Source organism: Hibiscus syriacus, unplaced genomic scaffold, assembly GCF_006381635.1.
Source record: "Hibiscus syriacus cultivar Baekdansim isolate YM2019G1 unplaced genomic scaffold, ASM638163v2 tig00110904_pilon, whole genome shotgun sequence".
In the NCBI taxonomy this organism is placed as follows: Eukaryota; Viridiplantae; Streptophyta; class Magnoliopsida; order Malvales; family Malvaceae; genus Hibiscus; species Hibiscus syriacus.
In genome coordinates this window covers 1,246,130-1,273,706 of record NW_024062907.1, presented here as the reverse complement: position 1 = coordinate 1,273,706, position 27,577 = coordinate 1,246,130, and the positions used below count along the sequence as shown (strand labels likewise).

The window sequence follows — 27,577 nt, the reverse complement described above, 5'->3', positions numbered from 1 at the left end:
GCGAAATGGGATATCACTTAACCACCCTTTTGGATTGATTTGATGGGTGTTGCTGTTTATATGCATGATCTTTGATCCTAATATACCTTTTGATTCACCACTTGCCTTTTATTGAATACAATACACATAAAACAGGGTCCCTTTCATCTTACCCTCCTTGTCATTTCGTTTAATTTAAATAATCCTTATCTGATGCTTATATTTTGATATCAAACGGGCGTGGGTCCATTAGCGCCACCCACAAATGTCATATTGATAACTAATTCATTTGTCTTTGGGTGATCGGTTAGCCAAAATAGTTTCTTCGTCAACAGGTTTATTCAAGTAGTAATCAGTTTGATATTGTTTAAGTAATGTATCAGATTTAAATCTTTATCTATGCAGAAAATCTTCATTAGGAGACTCACCCACCAAAACCAGGTGTGCGACCCGAATCGATCCAGATTAATTAGGACGAAACCTTGGATCTGGAGTATAACAAAAAAAAAGTTTCCTAATATCCTTATAAAAGCAATATTACCGGGCATAAGTGACACTATTATGGATTACTTTTGCTTGTTGACAAATGTTTGATGTTTTTCATTGCCGTCATTTATTTCGAATGTCTGCACTTCATCTACTTTGGTATTTTTCTTTAAACATGATACAGAAAGTAGTACTCTTTGAGGGATCCCTCGATTATTTGATTAAAAAAATACAATAATCGATTAAATGGTCTTCAAGTCTTTTGAAATTTTGAGAAATTATAAGTTTGTATAATGACAAAATTGCAATTCAATTTGGTCTTTCAATTTTTTTTAGATTCAACATTGTTAATTTGATCCCTTAATTTTTATAATATCATTAGTTAATTTAAACAGTTTATAACGTTAATTATTTTGATTAGAATGTTATCATAAATTATTTTTTAAAAACACCCCTTCAAACTAATCATATCAAATGGTTTTTTTCTAATGTTGGAAGGGGGTTTGTTTGGGGGGTGGAAATCAACCTCAGCGTTTTAAACTAATAATAATTTCCGATGTTTACCTTTTAGATAACAAATGACATTACAAAAGTTAAAAGAATCAAATTATATCAAATGGAAGGAACATATAGAACAAATGACAGGGACTAAAATCCAAATTTAACCCTAAGTACTTCACATATAGAATTGGAGACTGGGTTTCCAGAAACATGTAAAATAAGGGGCAGCCCTAGTTTTGCCAGGGAGATGTTTATTGTGTGTGGATAAGAAGGAAGATAATTGCAGGCAGGGTGATGTAAATGTTTGGTCCCTTTATGAAATGCCAAAGTTGTTAAAAAAATATCAGTGATGCAAACCCCACCTAGTGTGTGTATGATTGAGGTCTCATTTTTGTTTTGGCAATCATCGATTATGGAAGTACCTCCCCTCTAAACTGCTTTGGGATTTTGTATGTTTTTTATTTAAGAATAAGCGCATGATTTTATATTAAAAGAGGACTTCAAAAATTTTAAAAGATAATGAGTTTATAAAGCTCTAGAAAAGAAAAATAATTATCAATAAAAATTTTATATTTTTAATTATATAATAATTTAAAATTTTTAAGAGAAATATATTTATTATTATACACTGTACGTGACTGTTTCAATCTTGTTTTATTATTTGCATTTGGGTGGCCTTTGGTTTTCGTTAAACCACTTGTTATTATTTTATTAGATAGGGTTTAGGGTGGGGAATATTTGACCACCACAATAGCCTGCCCCCCTGAAAATTGCCCCACTTATGTGGTACGCTGGGGTCATACAAATATTTATTTTCTGCTAATTATTTCACTTTTGGCATCGTTCCCATTGAATTACTTAGAAAATACGATATGAATACTATTTTTTTCGACCCTTTAAGAACATATGAATATTGGTTAATTGCACGAATCGAGTGATTTTAATAATAAAAAAATTATTATTATTTTTTTGTAGTTTTGAGTTTGAATATTAAAGATGTTAGAGTATGAATATTTAATATCAAATATTTGAAATTTTTTATATTTACTTCAAATTAATAAAAAAATAATTATGGTTAGTTTGGAGTTGGTTTAACCAATTAATGATGTAAGTACCATTGACCAGAATATTGTGTTGTGAGTAACTCAAATTTCAAGACATGGACAAAATAGTCAACTCTGACTTAAATTTGTTCATCTCCAAGTCAAAACCGGTGTAATAGATTGTATTCGATAAGGCTTACTGATTATTACTACTCATTTTAACATGGTTTTATCAACAATTGCCCTCCACATATTTAATATTAATTACAGGAATGTGTATGAGACTGATGGAATTTTTAAATTAATAGTAGGTGTTATATTTGTTGAATAGAGGGAATGCAATAAAATTACAAAATGAACTTATAAAACTAGAATTGATTATATTATATTAATCCATACTTTTTCTAAAATCTTTAAAATGTACAAATTAAACACTAAAGAATAAAATAGCATCATACAAGGGAATGGTTAAAAATATGACAACTTAGAAAAATGATAGATACAAATAAATATCGTTATTTATGATTAAAGATAAATATCATCACAAACAACCAGTTGGTCTAGTGGTATAAGACATAGATTCCTTAAGTAAGATCAAATATTTAAATTCTGACGTTTGTGAATGGAGCAAATTGAGAGGGTTACCCTTACCTCTGCATAACCGACTTAGATTAGTCCATCAATGAATCAAATACCAGTAATTATACCAAAAAGAAAGAAAAAATAAACACCATCAACATAACATAAAATATGTAACAAACAATTGGTGTCTTAAAAAAAATAATAGATTGAATTTCAACTCAAAGTTCATGAAACATGAAAAGAAAAGATAATGATCAAATTCTTATTTTCGTCCCTATACTACGCTCAATTTGGGATTTAGTCCCTATTCTTTAAAAATAACATTGTTTTTCTCATGAATAACCTTGCCTATATTTTCTAAACAAGTCCTCAGTTTGGGCATTTCTAAAGGCACAACACCCTACAACATATACGCATATCAAAGCAATAAGAGTCAGAAGCAATATTATATCGGCTTTTCTCCATTCTTGCTTCAGGTTTGCGAGCAGCCCTGCTTTGCAAGAATTACAACTGTAGCAAAGCTGGTTTTGGTCATTGTTCCACCGAACACAATCGGGATCTGCTATGTTGCTGATGGGGCTGATCCAATTTGTTGGGTTCACAAATGTGTAACCACACGCTGTTGGTGGCTTACAGCACCCGGACTGTAAACAAAAATTTAAGAAAGACGATTTAGATTAGAATATGATTAGGACATGTGTTAAGGAATTCGTAAGCGGAAAAATAATTAGAGGGATATCAACATAAAATTAGATATATGCAAGAGACAATACCTACCGTTAAAGACGTAGCTGTCGCAACCGTCTTTCGGTTGGGCCCGAAATTGGGTTTCGACTTGAATGAATTGGATTGGAGTCGCCACCGACCATTTTAAAACGAATTTAGGTGGGTCGGACACCATCTTACCTGATCTGCGTTTTTACCAAAGATGTGTCGGATTCGGGAGTCGGTTACAGTCAAGAAAGGGTTAGCACCCTTGAACTGCCCTTTCGGTACTGTGTAATTTTCAGTTGTCTTTAATTAAGAAAATTGAAAGTTAAATTAAAAGGTAAACTATCGATCCGAATTACTTACCCTTGATTGATTGAAATTCCCATAAAAATAAAGACGTTAAAGAACGAAAATGAAAAAACTAAAAATAAAGGAAACAAAAATGGAGATAAAAATAGAAAATAAAAAAGTTAATAACAAAGTAAAATAAATAAATAAATAAATAAATAAAATATTAATAATCTATACACAACCAATGAATAAATAAATACAATAAATAAAAATGACCATCAAAGAAATAAAAACAAAGTAAAAAAAAGGGTAATCAAATAAAAATGATTGAAATGTACACATAATAATAATATAACATATAATAAAATAAAATAATATATATATATATATATATATATATATAATATATATATATTATATATATAATATATATATAATGAGTAAAAGAAAGATAATAATAATAGTCATAGTTATATTAATATATAAAAAATATATATATATAATAATTTGTAAACGAAATAAAAAGTAATAATATAAAAGTAAAATATGAAATACGTATATATATAAAGTAATAATATAAAAAAATAACGATTATAATAAATAAGTAAAAGCAAAGTAACAGGACTAATTTGGAAGAAAACCATGATTGAAGGTCGAATTCAAAATAAAATTGGGTAAAAAAAATCGGATTTGGGGATTATGATAACATACACTTGGAACAGGAGGGACTGAAATGGTGGTTTACCCAATTCAGTGTGAAAACACGCGGATCCTTCCCGGGTCAGGGTCACCGCGCGGGTCGTCCGCCCGTTCCATTGGCCAAGCATATAAGCTAATTTTTTTAAAAAGCTTCATTTTCTCTTCTTCACGTCGAGAGCCCCCCTCCCCTTTCTCTTCATCCTCTCCTTTGTTCATCGAGGATGAAGAACTCAGCCATGGTCCTTAAAAAAACCAGAACACGGCCACCGTACGTCGCCTCGCCGTCGCCGCGGCAAAAGTAAAAGAAAACCCCTTTTTCCGAAAGCTTTCACCCCCTCGTTTTAAAAATCCAACTGGTTTTTTCAAAAAGCGAGCCTCGGGGGCTAGATCTAAATCAAAAGATCTCGACTAGCCCCCACAATCATCGGCAAAAAGAACCCTTTCCCTTTGTTTTTCTTTAAAAACACAAACACAAAGAAAAGAAACAGCATGCAAGCCTCAAATCAAAATGAAAAAGTTAGATTTTTACCCTCTTTTCCTTCTTCGAAACATTGTAAGTGCTTTTATTGCCCTGAGTATTTGCCTTGCGTGTTTATTGAGTAATTTCGTATGTAATCTCTCTTGTTATTTCATGTAAAGAAAAAAAAAACCCTTTACAAACTAACGATTACACTTATTTATAGTACAAAAAAATCCTATTTTTAGGAGTTTAAATCCTATTAAAGACTAATGATTGGTTGTTTTTGTTGAAACACGTTCATTGGCGTTTGTTTGATGGTCGAGAGTCTTGCGCCGGAGAACTCGAATTTGTTGGAGATAGAAACGTGCGGCGCGAGGTACCTTGAGCGAAGGAGGCGGCGCACTAGGGTTTCTGGAAACCCTGGTCTTCAAACGGTGTGAGAGACTGGGAGATTAGGGTTTACTTGGGTCACGTATTTTGGGTCACTACTGGACCATTGTGTATTCTGCTGGCCACATGTAATTTTGGGCCTGATACCGAAACAAAACAAAATGTAAAATGTGTTAGTTTAAAAATAATAATAATATTTACAATATATATATAATTATATATGTAAATATTTTGGTCGTATAAAGTGTGTCTACAGTAGCCATGATTGAAATATAGGTAGACAAATTGTTTAACTTTAAATAAATAGGGTCCTAAAATGTAATTAAGCCATAAGAATTAAGGGTTTAACTTCATTAATTTTAAAATCAAATGTCTTAAAAATCATTAAACCATAAAAATTTTGGGTCAAGGTTTAATTCCATTTATTTTGAAACTAATAGTATCATAAAAATAATTATACCAAAAATTTATTTTGTCCCTCCCACCTATAACGTGAATTTGTTCCTATTTACCTGATTTAGCCTTATCTATCTCTACAGATAAAAAAATAATAGTTCATTATGAAAGTAGAGATCATGAAAGGTTACAAATACATGGTATACCTAAAATATGATATCTATATCAAAACTCATAGTATCACAAATCACTTTCCCAATAGCCCTACAGAACTATGTTTGCAACATAAACCTTACATAGATTACAAAATGATTATATATCTCCAAAATAATTCTCTAAGACTAATATATACTCTCTATTGATAGAGTTAAATATAAAATAAATATTTACTTATTAAATAATTCAATTAACAGATAATCTTCTATTACTAGAATTACATAAAATTTAATTTAGTTGTCATAAAATTTAATTTAGTTGTTAATTATACTTTGGATCAAAATATAATAACACGGTTGAAGAATCTAACCTCTATGGGAGATAAATGAGCATTAAAGAAATCTATAGCCGATGAATAACTCTGGTTCAGTTGAGGACATATCTGTGTTGAGCTCAAACATGTTTTTATCCTTTCCCACTTGTAGGAACTTCGGACTCTTCATTGAAGCCATACCGAGAAATCTTCGAGATGGTATTCCGAGTACACCCGACTCGGTTCGGTGTGGCCCGAGCCTCTAATGGTTACAGCATAGATGAAAATAACCAAGCATGCAATCAATATGATAAGGATGAGCATGGCAACAAGGTAAGCCATAAGGAGCACAGGGATGCGCCAAAACGCTCCTATAAACCCTGCCAGACCTACAACCAATATTAAGACCCCTAACGTTATAACGGGCAATTGAAAGATATTCATACATGCATTGTCTGGTTGATTGGCGAGCCAGATTCCGGCACCGATTATCGGAATCGAGAACAGCATAGCAACGAAGTTGATTGCACCTATCACATTGTTGCTCAATGCCATTTTTCGTTTGTTTGGAGAATTAAACCTATCTGAGGTTCTTGTTTTGATATCAAGGACAAAAAAACGAAACTCTTCAAATATGAAAAGAAAAGGTCATTGCTTGGTGTAAAGATATACGTCTTGAAAAAGACGCAAAAGTTTTATTTTCAAGAGAAGAAAAGAATATCCCAAATTTATATAGAAAGAAAGACAGTTACATGTCTCAAATGGGTGAGCATTTGGCCTATTTGATCGGTTTAATCGATTTTGAACCGAGTTTTGTTCACCCTTAGTATGTATTTTGAATGCCTATAGGACTTAAGGCTGCAAAGATTGTTCTTTGGTTCTGCTTTTCATGTTGCCCTTTAGGCTTGGGTTTGCTTCTTTCTTTCAACTTTGATTATACCATGCTTTCTCATTCAGCCAAATTTCACATGCTTATATGCCATAGTGCATCATATAAAATCACATCACGCAATGATACGTTGAATCAGGAAGGATATAGGCGTAATATTATTTGATTAAGATATACTAAACAACCAGACAAGCAAATTTGATGATAAAATGTAAGGATCTTATTATAACATACAAAACAAGCATTGGCTTTTACACAGATTGTTCAGTGTTTTTGTGGCTTGTATTGTCCAAAATGGTGCAACATTGTCATCTTCCACCTACTACTCCCATCGAATTCTCCGATGAAATATTGCAGCAACGAGAATCCCACTCATATGGTTACCGAGAGTATTTCTCCAGTCTAAGTGAGTGGTAAGTTCCAGAAATTGGAACGTCGACCAGAAAATGGGGCCATTGGGAACAAAAGAAGCCTGGTTGGTTCATAGAGGTATAGCAGAGCGATAGCTCAAAACACAATTCTTTTGAAAATTAAAAGTCTGACATTAATAGGTTCATGACTGCGTAACATTGACCGTCTGTAAACCTACCAAAATTTATACTTAAGGCCAGAAAAATCTAGTAGCACCATGAAAACACACAAAGTCAAAGAATATGAAATCAGGATGAAAACAGCCGTTGACAAGAGACGAATATGGTGTCCACAGACAAGTTTACCAGTCCCGTCAGCAGATTTGCCTGCAAAATGATAAGGCAAGAATACCTGTTAAGTTATTTCTTTCTAGTTTGAGATGATGGTTGAGGACAACAAATAATTTCTTCCAAGTCACATACATGAATGAATGAATTAGAGGGAAGGTCTCTTTACCACGAGAAAAGAAGCCAATAAATTCCGGTCAAATGCTCTTTGGAGAGCTAAAACTTTGCTTCCAATGAAGTTATCGGAGAGGAATCGCATTGCTAATAGCTGAAACACGGGGGTAAATCTTTCGTTAGCCATGCACCACGTAGTAAAACTATGGCAAATAAGTACCTAAAGTACAGGACGGAGCCAGGATTTCAACTTGAGGGGGCAAATTATAACTTTTCTAAAATTTTGGTGGGGCAATTTCATAATTATCCCATAAATATTTAAATTTTATATATAAATTAACGGTAAAAAAAAATTTTGGCTGGGTGGTGTGGGGGGGGGGGGGGGGGGGCACAGCCTCTCCCAAGCCCTTATTGGCTTCGTCCCTGCTAAAGTATAATCTATTTTTCATTCAAGTACCTAAAGTATTTTTTGGTCAAAATAAATACCTCTTTTTAGTCAAAATAAGTACCTAAACTATTCAAACTTTATCATCTAAGTTCTAAAAAGTTGACATGTGGCATTAATTAAAGAATACTTTAGGTACTTGAATGAAAAAAATTGAATACTTTAGGTACCTATTTAGACCAAAAAGATAACTTTAGGTACTTATTTTGACCAAAAAATACTTTTAAGTACTTAAATGAAAATGATCGTATACTTTAGGTACTTTCTTGTTAGCCTAAAACTCACTGTTCAAAAGGGTCAGTCTCTTAATTATCTTGTCAGTAATCGCATCTATGTTCACCAATTATACGGCAAAAAAAAACTATGCCTCTCGGTCTCTCAATTTTTTTCAAAGCACCTGTACCTGATGCATATCTCAACATGAGTAAGAGGAGACGCACGCATACTTTGACTCAACATTCAAATCTGAGTCCGAGTAAAATAACTAAAGAGACTAACAAAAAGGTAAAAAAAGAAAGGGCCCGCTGAAAAATTTTGAGTGAGCTTTTGTTGAGAGGCTGTAGAGAACAAATATGGCTACTTTGGACCCGAAAATTCCTATCAATGTCATGGTTGATACTTGATTTTTTATTCCTAAGTCGAACAAAAAAGATCCCTCAGTCTCACCATATTGACACCATTTCTGCACAAGACACTGATTTGCAAATGTAAAACTGAGTTTCACATCTCCACCAAAAATATCTTAAAAGAAAAGGGAACTTACTCATAGAATACCCTCCATTTTTCACTTAAACTAGTAGTCAGCATGCATATATATCATAGAACCAACATCGTCCAAGCCTCTTTTTGAACATTAAAAGTATCTACAGTGGTACATTTGTGATTCGATGTTGGCTGAAAATAGATATTACAAGTAAGGCTCAGATGGTTCAACATGTGCCCAACCAATCACTACATAAAGAAAAATAATAAGAAAACAAGAAACACAGTAATACTGCCAATGATTTAATCCTAATCTTATGTACTATAGGAAAAGGAGTGTTTTAAATTGATAATTTCTAAATGTAATGAACTTAAATACCAAAAAGGTGACAAACATTGACATTAAATTCTTGACTTATTTAAGAGAGTAAATAAGAATAACCTGTAATTTTGAGCCACCACCCAAAGAACATAAGCCAGGTTGCACTGCAGAAATTCCATAGTGCGGTGAATCATGCTTGTTAATTCCAAAATAGTTTTACAAATTAGTAAATATATGATGAGTAGTATGTCCTACCATTCTACGTGATATTCTTTCAACATGCCTGTCTATAAGCAATGTTAAAATCCTGCAGCAAACAGATGGAAAAAAATCAGGTCACTTTCCTTGCAATCAATTTATCGGATCAACACAACCAGTTTAGGCAACAAAAATCACGTGAGATATATATATACCAAAACACAAGCGAAAGAAGACAGATTCTGAATTTTGTTTCATGCTTGCTTCTCTTCTTGGTAGGAGAGTTTTCAAAGAAGAGGTAGTAGCTCACCTGAACACCAATAAGATACATACCCCAGTATCCTGGGTATGATAACAAGTAATCAGTTGACAAAATCTTATATCAGATGACATGATGAAAAGGGAATGCATAGACTGCAGCCCAGCCCCATTTTATTTTATTTTTGATGAAAAGAACAATATCCTATTATTCAGTGGAAAGTGGAAACAAATCAAAATGACACAGATCTCCAATGAAAGAACGGGTACTAAAAATTAATCCAGAAATTCTTCTTTTTTCTATTTTTTAAATAATTTTCAGGTTATTTAATCAGTACAAGCTTGTTTTTAGATAGGTGAACTTGAATCGAAGATTGACATCAAAATGCAAAGAATAGAGTTTGTTTCTTGCTCAGGAATTGGGATCAAAAGAATCTTACAAACAACTACCCCAAGAACAAAAGCTGTACGTGCAAACAAAAATTATGATAAACGCATATAGCAATAGGACATCAGGTAGAGACCTGAATTTTCCTTACCAAATAAGCTAAGAATTCCCTCCTTGTTTCTGCTTATGATATCCATACCCCTTTCATTGGAAAGAAGATAAACATTTAGCCCATTAGTCAACCAACTTTGGTACCCTGAGAGTTAGAAAGTCAAATTATTGTATACGAAGAATCAAATAGAAAATATCAGAATATAGAAACAAACTGCATAAATAGGAAAGTATACCAACTAAAATTATTGAACCCAGAATTCCGGAATATTTTGCAGGAACATTTAAAATGGATGTGAAAATAGATACACCAGCAAGTGTGAAAAAGAAATTCCAGTTCACTCCGTATTCCCCCACGTGTACCTGTAAGGGAGAAATGGAATTAAAGGGAAAAAAAGGTATTGATTATCAATCATCACCAAGTGAAAGGTTGAACTATCAACATTTAAAAAAGCATCATTCACTCAAACCAGTTTGTATAAATACTATGATTATTATGCAAAATACTCTCAGTAAATACAGAGGGATTTCTGGTCACGAATACAAACTGGTTTAGGGCATTATTTTACCCATCTCCCAGAATTTCATCTATTTTATATTAGTGAGCGGACATGGTAAATAACTTATCCGATGCCATTGCAAAAAACTATTAATATCTGGTGCAAAGAAATATATCTACCTGATAATCTAGAACCAATGTAGAAACAAGTCTAGCAAATCCTAACAATAGTAGTGGGGTTGTAGATCTAAAGGCCGCCTTCCACCGACTCCTTTGGAAGCATTAAGAAAAATTAGTGGGACATAGATCTGAAACAGTATATTCCTATATACTGCATACCAAATTTAGCTATGCTGCATACACAAAAGAAAAATTGTGATGCCACAATTATAACACATGCTCAAAAGAAAAGGAATTTACAATAATAAGCATTACACAAGACAAGTTAACACCAGCATCCGGAATATAGTCTCACATTGATGATGAGATGTTTCGTGCTTGACGTGAAGTAAGTGCATTCATTATCACAAAGGAGCCAACCCCAAGGTCCATCTGACAAAATTATGCAAAGGTTCAAAACATCAATAAGATAAAATAATTGGGATTGCTATTTGCCAGGATAGAAACATAAAATTTTATTGAAATTACAAACAAATGGAATAAGTTTTGAAATATTAACAAGACAATTTCAGAAGTTCTCAAAGTGAATGAATGTAGACATCCACTTTCCATACGTAACAGTCTTTATCAAAGAATGTAGATACCCCTTTGAACCAGTCAAAGTGATTGAATATAGACACCCGATCTGAGGACAATGCTAACAAAAATTTTATCTAAGAGGATATGTAATTAAATGTTAACATGGGTTTTACCTTTAATAATAGTAAAATCATCTACTTCATGCTAAATTGATAGCAAACATACAAATACGCATGAAGATATAAAGAAAAATAAGGTCCTTGATAATATCTTACCAAGCCAGTCCCGTAAGTCTCTGTCTTAGCGAATTCTCTAGGATATATTCCGAAATCAACAGCCAAGATACACAAGACTGTGACTAACATCTGCAAAAATTTCCCACTAAAAATTTATTACATTTGTTTTAAAAAAATTGTACCAACAGCCAAGATACACAAGCATGTGACAAAGATTAGAAATAATATTCCAACTGAAAATTTATCACAACATGAAGCAATGATATTTATTTCAAAAGAAACCAATGTGCATGACATACAAGTAGGCAGGACGCTATACCGTGACAATCCTATAAGATGATATGCTTGCCCTAACAACATTAGGTCCTTCCAAATAAGGCAAACAGTAAGTTCTGCATTACAAGGTTTTGAGTTAATATACTTGTACATCAAAAACAGTTCTCATTAAAGTAATGATTGAAGAAATAACACGTATAAGCAAGTATCTTCAACTTCTACCTTTTGACCACATTAGAGAAGATCAGCAATACGAATAACCCAATCGTGCATTCATATAACCACTCTGCTAGAACCTATCATACCAACAACTCTTTTTTTTATCAAACAAAAGTTGAATTTGGGGATTCCAACGAAATCTTTAGTGTGCTAGCTGGGAGTACTTACAGTGAAAATTAAAAGTGAGGGTAGTACAACGAAGACATAATCCAAAGCTAATGAGGCTAGGTAAGACTTTAAATTCCTACTAACATCTGTTCAATCAGATCCAACAACAAACACTCGTGAATTCTACACAGCCACATAATTTCAGATTAAAGTATGTAACAGAAAAAGTTATAAGAATCTATAACTTCACCGTTCACGGCTTGAGAGCAGAAAGTGAACCTCAAAAGCACAAGAAGCTGAATAGGAAATGAAAAAAACTGTTTATTAGAGAGAGAGAGAAATTAAAAGGATTTGAAGTAATGAAAAAACTTACAGCCACACTGTTCAAAAGGGCGAATACTTCTAGCATGGAAGATCCAGGCAAATTGCTCACGAATCTGCAGATTAGAACGGTTTTAAACAACGAGATTCAATACCACAAGATTCAAGAAAAATTGGAAATGGAGAAAGTGTAGCTAACTGTTCTCTGAGGTGTTTGTTAGGATTGAGAGATCTTGGGAAAGAATCCATTGACGAAGAGTTCTCAAGTAGATTAAAAACAAAAACCGTTGTTGTGTATCTGTAATGGAAGATCAGAAGAAGGGGAAGTAGAAAAACAAAAGTAGAAAGTAGAATAAAAGAATTCGATAAAAAAAGGAAATGAAAATGCGCAAGTGAAGGTATCTTCCCCACTTTTAGCCAACAGCAACTTTCACCTTGAATGGGTCAAATCCCAGAACCTGGTGGAGGTAAACATCAAATCTGGTCATCTAACTATTATCAGTTTTCTGTTGGACAACAACGTTTTCCTTTTCCATATTAGACACTAAAAATGATGACGTGACTTGATATAATAATAATTTTTGTCTCTAAAACGTATTCACTCTATAAGTTTTGTTCTAATTTAAATATAAATTTAATCCTCATGTTAAACTATGATTTGTCAATAGTATTTATATATTTTCTTACCCTAGGACTTATGTTCAATCACTTGTCAACCAAATTCATATTTTTCTTAAAAATCTTGTATCGACTACAGTTTAATCGAAATATTTTTTTAATCATGTAATAATTATTTAACTCAGTGTAGTAGTTAAGTGTTGTTTACCCTTGGCCATAAGTTTGATCCTTCCCAAATTCATCGATTTTTTAACTGATAAGATGGTGACACACGTATCAATATTTTATTGGAAAAAGAATAATGTATAATTAAAAGATTACGCCTCATAATTTTATGGACAAATGAATGTAAAATTTTATATTGGGAGAATAAATATTGAGGGTAGAATCATATTATCAATTAAAATATGACAAACATTTAAAATGTCAGAGAAGTATCAAGTACCCAAGGCTTTGAAGGACTTCATTTGCTACAGAGAAGTAGCTTAAAATGTTGAATGTGTAATGGGATTTGTAATAATCAGAATGTTGATGGTTCTGCAGGTATTCGCTGGGGATGATAATCATTTGATAATTGAAGGGCTACCCGGAATAGGGGAAAAACAATGGCTCTAACACTGCTTAGAAAAGAGTTTGGACTGCACATATTAGAGGTACTCTATACAAACTCAATTAAAATAGATACTAGGATTTAGGTTAGAGATCAAATTATTTATGGGATTCTTATGGTATTTTTCACATAAAATCTTGATATATATTTTATTGTGTGATCGTTATATTTATCATTGCCTTCTAACACCTATCTTTGTTTGACAGACAAGGAAGAAGTTTTTGCTTGGATATAGAGGTGTGATAATAAAATACTCTGTTTCAAGTTTCCATGTCACAAAATTTGTGGTATAATTATGATAATTGTGACACAAATATGAACACTCAAAATAAAGATGAGATGAATTTTATTATTCAAATAATTAAGAGAATTCAAAGAAACAAAGCCCGAAAAGTGTTGTAAATTAATTAAGAATAATGATTTATTCAAACTAAAAAAAATCTAAAATATCTCAATTAATTTGAGAGTAATTCATGTACTCCTTTTTTTATTGCACAAATAAGGGAACAAAATTAACTGATGATTGACTTCTAAAATAATGGAATTGATCAAATCTAAATAACAGCAAGTTGCACTAACATCCTCCCTTAGTGCAATCTTCCTATCAATAACATCAAGATCTCAACAGAAAACTTCAAACTTAGCCTTTGCGAGTGTCTTAGTAAAGATGTCTGTAACTTGTTCATCAGTTCGAATTTTCTATAGCTCAATATTTTGAGATAACACTTTCTCTCAAGCAAAATGACAATGAGTTTCAATGTATTTTGAACGAGCATGAAACATAGGATTTTTAACAAGCTTTATAGCACTCTCATTATCACAATAAATCTAAATTGGATAATTGAAAATAGTTACTATTTCTTGAATGAGTCTCCTTTGTAACAAGCTTGTTGTATACCCTTTTTGTGAGATAAAATAACCATCACATTTTTTCAATTTTTGAACCAAGAAAACAACTAACTTCACCTAAATTTTTCATTTCAAAACGAATCATCAAAGCATCTTAAATACTGCTAATTTCAGCACTATCTTCAACTGTAATAATCATATCATTCACATAAAGTAAAAGTAAAGTGCATGTAGTGTGTGTTTTCTTAACAAATAAGCTCGGATCAGTACTTGAAGATTTAAAACCACAAAAGTCAAAATATTGTGTAATCTTATCGAACCAAGCACGAGAAGCTTACTTGACCGTATAACGGTTTTTAAGTCTGCACACATGATTAGGATACTCCTGAGATACAAATCCATATGGTTTTTCCATAAAAATATCACGATCCAATTCACTATGAAGGAAAACATTTTTCACATCTAACTGTCATAAATTTCAGCCTTTTCTAACAGCTAAAGATATAAGTTCTCGTACTACTGTCAGTCTTGCGATGGAACTAAAAGCCTTATCAAAATCTCGACCATACTATTGAGAAAACCCACGAGCAACGAGATGAGTTTTGTATCTATCCATTGTATCGTCGACCTTTTTCTTCAACTTGTAAATCCACTTACAAGTAATTAAGTTAGCATCAACAGACCTTAGTACAAGCTCTCGTGTGTCATTTTTGTTAAGTGCTGAGATTTCTTCTACCATTGTATCTTCCTATTTTGGAACCCCTTTAGCTTCATTTTCACATGAATCTTCCATGAAAAAACAAGACAAAACAGAAAAATGATTCATCTTAACTGCAGAATCAGACAAATGCGATGGAGACCTTTTCTGTCTTAGTGGATTATTTCTTTTGGAATCCTTAGTACTTGTGGTGACTTCAATATTTTCCTTAGATTGAGTGCATCCCGCAATTGATGTAACATCATCGACTAGTTGTACCGTTGCTATCATTAGCATCATCTTTATGACAATAGACTTCGTCGAACACTGCATTACAAGAAATGACGACCCTCTTTGTCTCCGGATCCATGCATCTCCAACCTTTCCTATAAGTATTATAGCCAACATAAATGCATTTCTTGGCCTTTGAACCAATCTTAGTTGGATTGTGTTTTAATACATGAACATAACAAACAGATCCAACAATACGAAAGTAACTCACATTAGATTTACGATGGTTTCGCCCTGGTCATGGAGGCAGTCAATTTATGACATGACAAGCTGTTTGAAAAGTTGCTACCCATAGTTCTATTAGAAGGTTCTTTGCGTGTAACCAAAACAAGCAAATTGATGTAAGATGAGCTAACTTGCGCTCAACAACCCTATTTTGTTATGGGGTATCTGGACAAGTCATTTGATATTGAATTACATGCTCTCTACATTAATCCATAAATTTATCTAATAGAAATTTCTCTCTATTATCCATACGCAAACACTTGATTGGTAGCCCAAATTCTTTTTTCACTTCATGCTTGAACTGAACAAATTTAGAAAAAATCTCGCTATTGTGTTTCAACAAATATACCCAACTGAAACGAGAGAAATCATCTACAATCACTATCCCATAATGAATACTAGTGTAGCTTGGTGTCCTCATTGGTCCCAAAAGATCGAAGTGAACTAATTGTAATGTCGTTGATGCTTTACTTTTTGAAATTAAGAAAAAAAGGTTGTGAGATTTTTTGTATTGACACCATGGACAAATCTCATCATAATGAATGTCTTTCAAAACAAGAATACCATTAAAAAGTTGATTTTTTTATATCTTTTGCAGCAACTGAAAACCACATGATCTAAACGAGCATAACAAAGCGTTGAGCTTGTATTATGACCAACTTTTTAACATATTCATCACTTGCAGATAGAACATACAAAGTTTCTTTCATTTTTCCCAAAAAATAAAACATCAGCAGTAATATATTTTATATTTGAAAGAATTTGAACATCGTTAGGATCAAAAAGAATGTGGGAGTACTTCTTCGGGAATTGCTGTTGAAAAATTTATTACTAACAATTATAATTATTGGAGGTTATGTATGAAATCTTTTCTACAGGGTCAAGATTTGTAGGATCTGATTAATGGTGATGACACAACGATCCCAGTAAATACTCCATAAAATGTTGAATTACGACAGAAATTGAAGATCAAGTGGTAAGGCTTTATTTTCTTTACAGACATCGATCAGCAAGGAGTAAATAATCATGTTCACGATTTTAAGTCACCGAAGCAAGTGTGGGAGACCCTTCAACAGTTGTTTACTAAGAAAAATACGACTAGATTGCAATTTTTTTGAGAATGAATTAGCCTTGGCAACTTAAGGTAATCTTTCTATTTAAAAATATTTTTTGAAAGTTCAAATTTTGTGTTCTGAAATTTCAGAATTGGACACGGAGGAGTTAGTGAATAATACACGGTTGGGTTAGGAAAAGATCTTATGCCATTTATTTCTTCAATACAAGGGTGGGCAAATCAACCTTCAATTTTTGAGTTAAAAATTTTACTTTCTAATCGGAAAGCTTTGATAAAGCAAATGACAAGCGCTAAGCTTTCTTCTAAATCACAGGATGCTTTGTTCGTCAAAGATCAAACTCGAAGCCATCTTTAGGTGACAGAAACCAGTCTAGAAGCGATGAGCAACCCAAAAGATATTTCAAATCTTGCTACAGGTGTGGAAAACTTAGACATATCAAACGAGATTTCGAGTGAAAGTGGTGTGTGATCGCTGTGAGAAGTCAAACCAAGTTAAGACGAATTATCAAGTAAAAAATCAAGAGAAAGCAACAAATGTTATACTTGACAACAATGACTCTTAACAACCAAATTGAAAACAATGTTGTAATCACCATTTTTCCTTTTAGGGCCCAAATCAAACCAAATCCAACCCCACAATAAAACCCCAAAACTAAAAATAGACCCAAACTAAACCTTAAACCAAACCCAAATAAAACCCAGACCCAAGCCCAAACAGATCCAAATCTGTGCCCATTACATAATCCTAACTTAAATCTAACCTAACCCTAATGACCTTTTAACTGCCACTGCCACCAGATTATCCTTCTGGCCATTTTTATCCTTCAATTATCCTTGTTCTTACTATGAGTTGAAGTTGTTGTTGAAAAGTCAACAATTGTATGCCATTTTCGGTGGGATTTTGGAAGTAATTTTTCGGTACAGGTGGTGCATTAATGCACCAAAAATTTTAGTAAAAAAAAAAGGGAATATTTTTTTGATTTATTTTAAAGGGATAATTGCAATTTAGTCCTTGCACTTTAGGGTATTTACAAGATTAGTCCTTAAGCTTCATCTATAAATAACCTATCTCATTTAGCTTCAAAACCATCCTAAATTATTCTAGCTTTCTCCAAATACTAGAGAATTTAGAGAATTTTCTTGAGAGTTGTTTTATCCTTTTTATCAAGAGAGAATTTTTATTGTTTTCTCCTTGTTAGGCCGAGAGAGGTTGTAATTCCTATTTTCCCATAGTGAAATTCTTCTACTGTTTCCCGTGGTTTTTACCCTATATTATTTAGGGGTTTTTCACGTAAAATTTGTGTCTTCTTTATCTTCATTTTTATTTTCTCAAATCATCAGTTGCGATTTTGCTCTATCCGATAGCCGTATTCCGCAACAATTGACATCAGAGCTAGATTTGAGAGTGTAATATCTACTTATTGTCTTTGTGGATGCCACCAAAAGGTGGATCCTCCAACATAAGAAAGTAAGAAGTTATTACCCATTCTTTGAAGGTTCCAGAAAACTATTCACGATAGTGAAATAGTGGGAGCTATCCGTAATAGAAGCTATGACATCGAAATTTGATATTGAAAAATTTAATGGGAAAAATTTCTCATTGTGGAAATTGAAGATGAAGGCCATCCTGAGGAAAGACGGTTGTCTAGCAGCTATCAGTGAAAGGCCGGTAGATTTCACAGATGATAAAAAATGGATCGAAATGGAAGGGAATGCTATGACAAACTTTCATCTAGCATTAGCAGATGAAGTATTGTCAAGCATCGAGGAGAAGAAGACAACTAAGGAGATATGATATCATCTCACCAAACTGTACGAGGCCACATCGCTGTACAATAAAATTTTCTTTAAGAGGAAATTGTACACTCTCCGGATGTCAGAATCTACTTCAGTGACGGAGCACTTAAACACACTGAACACAGTATTTTCTCAGCTTACATCCTTAAGATGTACAATAGGAGAACAAGAACGTGTTGAACTTTTACTTCAAGGTCTACCTGATTCGTATGATCAACTCATCATCAACTTGAAAAATAGTAATGTCACAAGTCTAGTCTATGATGACGTTGCAAATTCTGTTCTACAAGAAGAAAATTGGCGCAAGAACAAGGAAGACAGACAAGTAAATATGCAACAAACAGAAGCATTGACAACGATGAGTGGGAGATCAACATAACGTGGCCAAAGCAGCAATCACAAATATGGTAGATCAAAGTTGAGAAGCAAAAAGAATTTAAAGTACTACAACTGTGGAAAGAATTGTCACTTGAAGAAGGATTGTTGGAGTCTAGGTAAAAACTCCAATCCATAAGGCAATACAACAAACACTTCAGATGATGTAGATGCTCTATGTTGTGAAGCGTCAACCACCGTGGAAGGTAGAAAAATATTTACAGATATATAGCTCATTGATTCGGAACAACATATCACATGACCTCAAGAAGAGAATGATTATATCATTATGAACCTGTCTCAGGAGGATCTGTGTATAGTTGCAATGATCATGCCTTAGAGATCGTTGGCGTTGGAACCATCAAATTGAAGATATATGATGGAACAATTAAAGTTGTTCGAGATGTGCCGCACATGAAAGGCCTGAAAAAAAATTTATTATCCTATGGATTGTTAGATAACAATGCAAGAAAGATTGAAACACTGAAAGGAATCATGAAGGTGTTTCGTGGAACGATTGCGGTGATGAAAGGCGAAAAGATAGATGCAAACTTGTACATGCTGAAGGGAGAGACTTTACTAGAAGTAGAAGCCTCTATTGCCTCATGTAGTTCATATTCTACAATGCTATGGCATCAGAAACTTGGACACATGTCAAAACAAGGAATGAAAGTTCTTGTGGAGAAAAAGTTACTTCCAGGCTTAACAAATATATCACTTACTTTGTGTGAGCATTGCATAACAAGTAAGCAGCACCTGTTGAAATTCAACACGTCAAATTCTAGAGGTAAAAGTGTTCTAGAATTGGTTCATTCTAATGTATGGCAAGCACCAGTTACATCCTTAGGCAGAGCAAAATACTTTATCTCATTTATTGATGACTACTCCATGAGATGTTGGGTGTACCCTATTACGAAGAAGTCAGATGTGTTTTCCACTTTCAAAAACTTCAAAGAACATGTGGAACATGAATCTGGAAATAAGATCAAGTGTTTCAGAACAGATAAGGGATGAGAATACACAAGTGAAGAATTTGATGACTTTTGTAGGAAAGAATGCATCAAAAGACAGTTCACAGTGGTGAACACTCCTCAACAAAATGGAGTGGCAGAGCGGATGAACAGAACCTTGTTAGAAAGAACAAGATCAATGTTGAGGGATACATGCCTAGAAAAACCATTATGGGCATAAGTAGTCAATACCGCCTATTTGGTGAATCGAGCTCCATCAACTGCAATAGAGCTGAAGACACCAATGGAGATGTGGACTGGTAAACCAGTTGATAATTCAAACCTCCATGTATTTGGAAGTATTGTGTACGTGATGTACAACTCCCAAGAAATTTCAAAGCTGGATCCAAAATCCAGGAAATGCAAATTCTTGGGGTATGTTGATGGTGTAAAAGGGTATCGCTTGTGGGATCCTATTTCCCGCAAAGTGAAAATCAACAGGGATGTTATCTTTGTAGAAGAAAACTACAAAAAAAAAGAAGACGATGATAGCACTGTAAAGTCAGAAACTGCGCAGATACATATGGAAAATGAGTTTGAACAAGGAGATTATTCTGAAGCAAAACCAGCACATGATGAAAAAGAACCAGAGAGTTCTGAAGTTCCAACAACTCGTCAATCAGATCGTGTGAGAAGACGTCCTAATTGACACTCAGATTATGTTATAGAAGAAAATATTGCATACTGCCTTTTAACAGAGGATGTTGAGCCATCAACTTTTTATGAGGCAATAAACAACTCAGATGCTTCACTGTGGATGATGGTGATGCAAGAAGAAATTGAAGCCCTTCATAAAAATAATACATAGGACTTTGTGCCACTACCACAAGGAAGGAAGTCAATTGGTAACAAATGGGTCTTCAAAATCAAGCGAAATGGTGACGATCAAGTGGAGAGGTATCGTGCAAGACTGGTGGTCAAAGGATATGCTCAAAAAGAAGGTATTGATTTTAATGAAATCTTTTCTCTTGTGGTTCGACTAACAACAGTTCGAGTAGTGTTGGCAATGTGTGCTACATTGAAGTTACATCTAGAGCAGCTAGATGTTAAAACAACTTTTCTTCATGGAAATATTGAAGAAGAGATTTATATGCTCCAGCCTACAGGTTTTGAAGAAGAAAAAAAGGACTTGGTTTGCAGTTTGAACAAATCTCTGTACGGTCTAAAGCAGGCACCGAGGTATTGGTATAAGAGATTTGATTAATTCATTATGTGCCTTGGATACAACAGAATCAATGCAGACCCTTGTGTTTATTTCAAGAGGTTTGGTGATAATGATTTTGTTATATTGTTGTTGTATATGGATGACATATTGGTTGCAGGACCCGACAAATTTCATATTGAAGAATTGAAGGCACACTGGCTAGGGAATTTGAAATGAAGGATTTGGGATCAGTAAACAAGATTCTAGGGATTAAAATTCACCGAGACAGATGTAATAGGAAGATTTGGCTTTCACAAAAGAATAGCTTGAAGAAGATATTGTCTCTATTCAACATGCAATATTGTAAGCCAATTTCTACCCCTCTTCCTATTAACTTTAAATTATCCTCCAGTATGAGTCCTAGCAGCGAAGAAGAGAGGATGGAGATGTCTCGAGTGTCGTATGCATCGGTAGTGGGAAGTTTGATGTTCGCTATGATATGTACAAAACCAGATATTGCATAAGCAGTGGGAGTGATTAATCGGTACATGGAAAATACAGGCAAAGAGCATTGGAATAAAGTAAAGAGGATCCTGAGATACATCAAAGGGACCTCAAATATTGCATTATGTTATAGAGGATCAAACTTACTAATCAATGGGTATGTAGATTCTGACTATGCATGGGATTTGAATAAATGCAAGTCTACTAAAGGATATGTGTTCAAAATTACTGGTGGAGCTGTAAGCTGGGTTTCAAAATTACAGTTATTTGTGGCTACATCCACAACAGAGGCAGAATATGTAGCAGCTACACAAGCCAATAAAGAAGTAATTTGGTTGAAGATGCTATTGGAGGAGCTTGGGCACAATCAAGAGTATGTCTCTCTGTTTTGTTACAGTCAAAGTGCCTTGCATCTAGCAAGGAATCCAATATTTCATTCAAGGACAAAACACATACGATTTCAATACCATTTCATTCGTGAAAAGGTAGAAGAATGGACGGTAGATACGCTGAAGATTCATACCAAAGACAACATATTAGATTTCATGACGAAGGCGATCAATGCTGATAAATTTACATGGTGTCGATCCTATTGTGACCTGTCAGAAACGTACAGAACATGATGGTACAAGATAGAAAGAATGGTGTGAAGATATGATTGTTCCAATCAAATTTTCATGTGGGAGATTGTTGAAAAGTCAATAATTGCAGGCCACTTTCGGTGGGATTTTGGCGAAAAAATTTTCAGTGCAGGTGGTGCATTAATGTACCAAAAATTTTAGTAAAAAAAGGGGAAGACTTTGTTGATTTATTGTAAAGGGATAATTGCAATTTAGTCCCTATACTTTAGGGTATTTACAAGATTAGTCTTTAAGCTTCAACTATAAATACCTTATCCCATTTAGCTTCAAAACCATCCCAAATCATTCTAGCTTTCTCCCAATACTAGATAATTTAGAGAGTTTTCTTGAGAGTTGTTTTCTCCTTTTTATCAAGAGAGAATTATTATTGTTTTCTCCTTGTTAGATCGAGAGAGGTTGTAATTCCTATTTTCTCATAGTGAAATTCTTCTACCGTTGCCCGTGGTTTTTACACTATATTATTTAGGGGTTTTCCACGTAAAATTTGTATCTTCTTTATCTTCATTTTTATTTTCTCAAATTATCAGTTGCGATTTTGCTCTATCCGATAGCCTTATTCTGCAATAATTGGCATTATAGCTAGATTTGAGTGTGTAATATCTACTTATTGTCTTTGTGGTTGCTTCCAAAAGGTGGATCCTCCAACATAAGAAAATAAGAAGTTATTACCCATTCTTTGAAGGTTCCAGAGAACTATTCATGATAGTGAAATAGTGGGAGCTATCCGTAATAGAAGCTATGGCAACAAAATTAGATATTGAAAAATTTAATGGGAGAAATTTCTCATTATGGAAATTGAAGATGAAGGTCATCTTAAGGAAAGACGGTTGTCCAGCAGCTATTAGTGAAAGGCCGGTAGATTTCACAGATGATAACAAATGGATCGAAATGGACGGGAATACTATGAAAAACTTTCATCTAGCATTAGCAGATGAAGTATTGTCAAGCATTGAGGAGAAGAAGACAACTAAAGAGATATGAGATCATCACACCAAACTGTACGAGGCCACATCGCTGCACAATAAAATTTTCCTTAAGAGGAAATTGTACACTCTCCGAATGCCAGAATCTACTTCAGTGATGGAGCACTTAAACGTACTGAACACGTTATTTTCTCATCTTACATCCTTAAGATGTACAATAGGAGAACGTGTTGAACTTCTACTACAAAGTCTACCTGATTCGTATGATCAACTCATCATCAACTTGAAAAATAGTAATGTCACAATTCTAGTCTTTGATGACGTTGCAAGTGTTGTTCTACAAGAAGAGCGCAAGAACAAGGAAGACCGACAAGTCAATTTTCAATAAGCAGAAGCGTTGAAAACGATGAGTGGGAGATCAACAAAACGTGCCCAAAGCAGCAGTCGTAAATATGGTAGATCAAAGTCGAGAAGCAAAAAGAATTTAAAGTACTACAACTGTGGAAAGAATGATCACTTGAAGAAGGATTGTTGGATTCTAGGTAAAAACTCCAATCCACAAGGTAATACAGCAAACACTTCAGATGATGTAGATGCTCTATGTTGTGAAGCGTCAACCACCGTGGAAGGTAGAAAAATATTTACAGATATATGGCTCATTGATTCGGAGCAACATATCACATGACCTCAAGAAGAGAATGGTTCCATCATTATGAACTTATCTTAGGAGGATCTGTGTATAGTTACAATGATCATGCCTTAGAGATTGTTGGCGTTGGAACCATCAAATTGAAGATATATGGTGGAACAATTAAATTTGTTCGATATGTGCGGCATGTGAAAGACATGAAGAAAAATTTATTATCCTACGGATTGTTGGATAATAATGCAATCAAGATTGAACAGTGAAAGGAATCATGAAGGTATTCCGTTTGTGGTGATGAAAAGTGAAAAGATAGATGCAAACTTGTACATACTGAAGGGAGAGACTTTACTAGAAGCAGAAGCCTCTGTTGCCTCATGTAGTTCAGATTCTACAATGCCATGGCATCAGAAACTTGGACACATGTCAGAACAAGGAATGAAAGTCCTTGTGGAGAAAAAGTTACTTCCAGGCTTAACAAAGATGTCACTTACTTTGTGTGAGCATTGCATAAAAAGTAAATATCACCTGTTGAAATTCAACACGTCAAATTCTAGAGGAAAAAGTGTTCTAGAATTGGTTCATTCTGATGTATGGCAAGCACCAATTACATCCCTAGGCGGAGCAAAATACTTTATCTCATTTATTGATGACTACTCCAGAAGATGTTGAGTGTACCATATTAAGAAGAAGTCAGATGTGTTTTCCACTTTCAAAAACTTCAAAGCGCGGGTGAAACTTGATTCTAGAAATAAGATCAAGTGTTTCAAAACAGATAATAGAGGAGAATACACAAGTGAATAATTTGATGACTTTTGCAAGAAAGAAGGCATCAAAAGACAATTCACAATGGCGAACACTCCTCAACAAAATAGAGTGGCAGAGCGGATGAACATAACCTTGTTAGAAAGAAGAAGAGTAATGTTGAGGGATGTATGCCTAGAAAAATCATTCTGGGCATAAGCAGTCAATACCGCCCGTTATTTGGTGAATCAAGCTCCATCAATTGCAATAGAGTTGAAGACACCAATGGAGATGTGGACTGGTAAACCAGTTGATTATTCAAACCTCCATGTATTTGAAAGTATTGTGTACGTGATATACAACTCCTAAGAAATTTCAAAGCTGGATCTAAAATCCAGGAAATGCAAATTCTTGGGGTATGTGATGGTGTAAAGGGGTATCGCTTGTGGGATCCCACTGCCCGTAAAGTGATCATCAGCAGAGATATTATCTTTATAGAAGATAAACTACAAAGAAAAGTAGTCGATGATAGTATTGTAAAGTCAGAAACTACGCATATACATGTGGAAAATGAGTTTGAACAAGGAGATTCTTCTGAAGCAGAACCATTACATGATAAACAATAACCAAAGAGTTTTGAAGCTCCAACAACTCGTCAATCAGATCGTGTGAAAAGATGTCCCAATTGGCACTCATATTATGTTATAGAAGGAAATATTGAATACTGCCTTTTAACAGATGATGTTGAGCCATCAATGTTTCACGAGGCAATAAACAACTCAAATGCTTCACTGTGGATGATGGTGATGCAAGAAAAATTGAAGCCCTTCATAAAAATAATACATAGGACCTTGTGCCACTACCACAAGGAAGGAAGCCAATTGGTAACAAATGCGTCTTCAAAATCAAGCGAAATGGTGACGATCAAGTGGAGAGGTATCGTGCAAGACTGGTGGTCAACGGATATGCTAAAAAAGAAGGTATTGATTTCAATGAAATCTTTTCTCCTGTGGTTCGACTAATAACAGTTCGAGTAGTGTTGGCAATGTGTGCTACATTGAACTTACATCTAGAGCAACTAGATGTTAAAACAACTTTTCTTCATGGAAATATTGAAGAAGAGATTTATATGCTCCAGTCTGAAGGTTTTGAAGAAAAAGAAGAAAATAAGAACTTGGTTTGCAGGTTGAACAAATCTCTGTACGGTCTAAACCAGGCGTCGAGGTGTTGGTATAAGAGATTTGATTCCTTCATTATGTGCCTTGGATACAACAGACTTAATGCAGACCCTTGTGTTTATTTCAAAAGGTTTAGTGATAACGATTTTGTTATATTGTTGTTGTATGTGGATGACATATTGGTTGTAGGACCCAACAAAGATCATATTGAAGAATTGAAGGCAAAACTGGCTAGGGAATTTAAAATGAAGGATTTATGACCAACAAACAAGATTCCAGGGATGAAAATTCACCGAGACAGAAGTAATAGAAAGATTTGGCTTTCATAAAAGAATTACTTGAAGATCTTGTCACGATTAAACATGCAAGATTGTAAGCCAATTTATACCCCTCTTCCTATTAACTTCAAATTATCCTCCAGTATGAGTCCTAGCAGCGAAGAAGAGAGGATGGAGATGTCTCGAGTGTCGTATGCATCGGTAGTGGGAAGTTTGATGTTCACTATGATATATACAAAACCAGATATTGCACAAGCAGTGGGAGTGATTAGTCGGTACATGGAAAATCCAGGCAAAAAGCATTGGAATAAAGTAAAGAGGATCCTGAGATACATCAAAGGGACCTCAAATGTTGCATTATGTTACGGGGGATCAAACTTACTAATCAATGGGTATGTAGATTCTGACTATGCAGGGGATTTGGATACAAGCAAATCTACTATAGGATATGTGTTCAAAATTGCTGGTGGAGCTGTAAGCTGGGTTTCAAAATTGCAGTCATTTGTGGCTACATCCACAACAGAGGCAGAATATGTAGCAGCTACACAAGCCAGTGAAGAAGTAATTTGGTTGAAGATGCTATTGGAGGAGCTTGGGCACAATCAAGAGTATGTCTCTCTGTTTTGTGACAGTCAAAGTGCCTTGCATCTAGCAAGGAATCCAATATTTCATTCAAGGACAAAACACATACGAGTTCAATACCATTTCATTCGTGAAAAGGTGGAAGAAGGGACAGTAGATATGCAGAAGATCAATACCAAAGACAACATAGCAGATTTCATGACGAAGGCGATCAATGCTGATAAATTTACTTGGTGTCGATCCTCTTGTGGCCTGTCAGAAACGTAAGCAGCATGATGATACAAGACAGAAAGAATGGTATGAAGATATGATTGTTTCAATCAAATCTTCATGTGGGAGATTATTGAAAAGTCAACAATTACAGGCCACTTTCGGTGGGATTTTGGCGACAATTTTTTGGTGCAGGTGGCGCATTAATACACCGAAAATTTTAGTCAAAAAAGGGAAAGATTTTGTTGATTTATTGTAAAGGGATCATTGTAATTTAGTCCCTGCACTTTAGGATATTTACGAGATTAGTCTTTAAGCTTCAACTTTAAATACCCTATCTCATTTAGCTTCAAAACCATCCCAAATCATTCTTGCTTTCTCCCAATACTAGAGAATTTAGAGAGTTTTTTTTAGAGTTGTTTTCTCTTTTTTATCAAGAGAGAATTGTTATTGTTTTCTTCTTGTTAGATCGAGAGAGGTTGTAATTCCTATTTTCTCATAGTGAGATTCTTCTACTGTTGCTCGTGGTTTTTACTCTATATTATTTAGTGGTTTTCCACGTAAAATTTGTGTCTTCTTTATCTTAATTTTTATTTTCTCAAATTATCAGTTGCGATTTTGCTCTATCCGATAGCCGTATTCCGCAATAGTTGTACCTCTCCTATTTTGACTGGTTCAAGAATGGTCTAAAAA

The 27,577-nt window shown here is 34.2% G+C and overlaps 2 pseudogenes; both read right to left on the bottom strand.

Moving 5' to 3' along the window:
• The window catches only part of LOC120146229, a 28,887-nt pseudogene extending 22,277 nt beyond the window's left edge, over positions 1-6,610 (bottom strand).
• Positions 6,611-7,121: 511 nt separating this feature from the next.
• Positions 7,122-12,855, bottom strand: LOC120146282 (annotated as a pseudogene).
• Between the last annotated feature and the right edge of the window lie 14,722 nt (positions 12,856-27,577).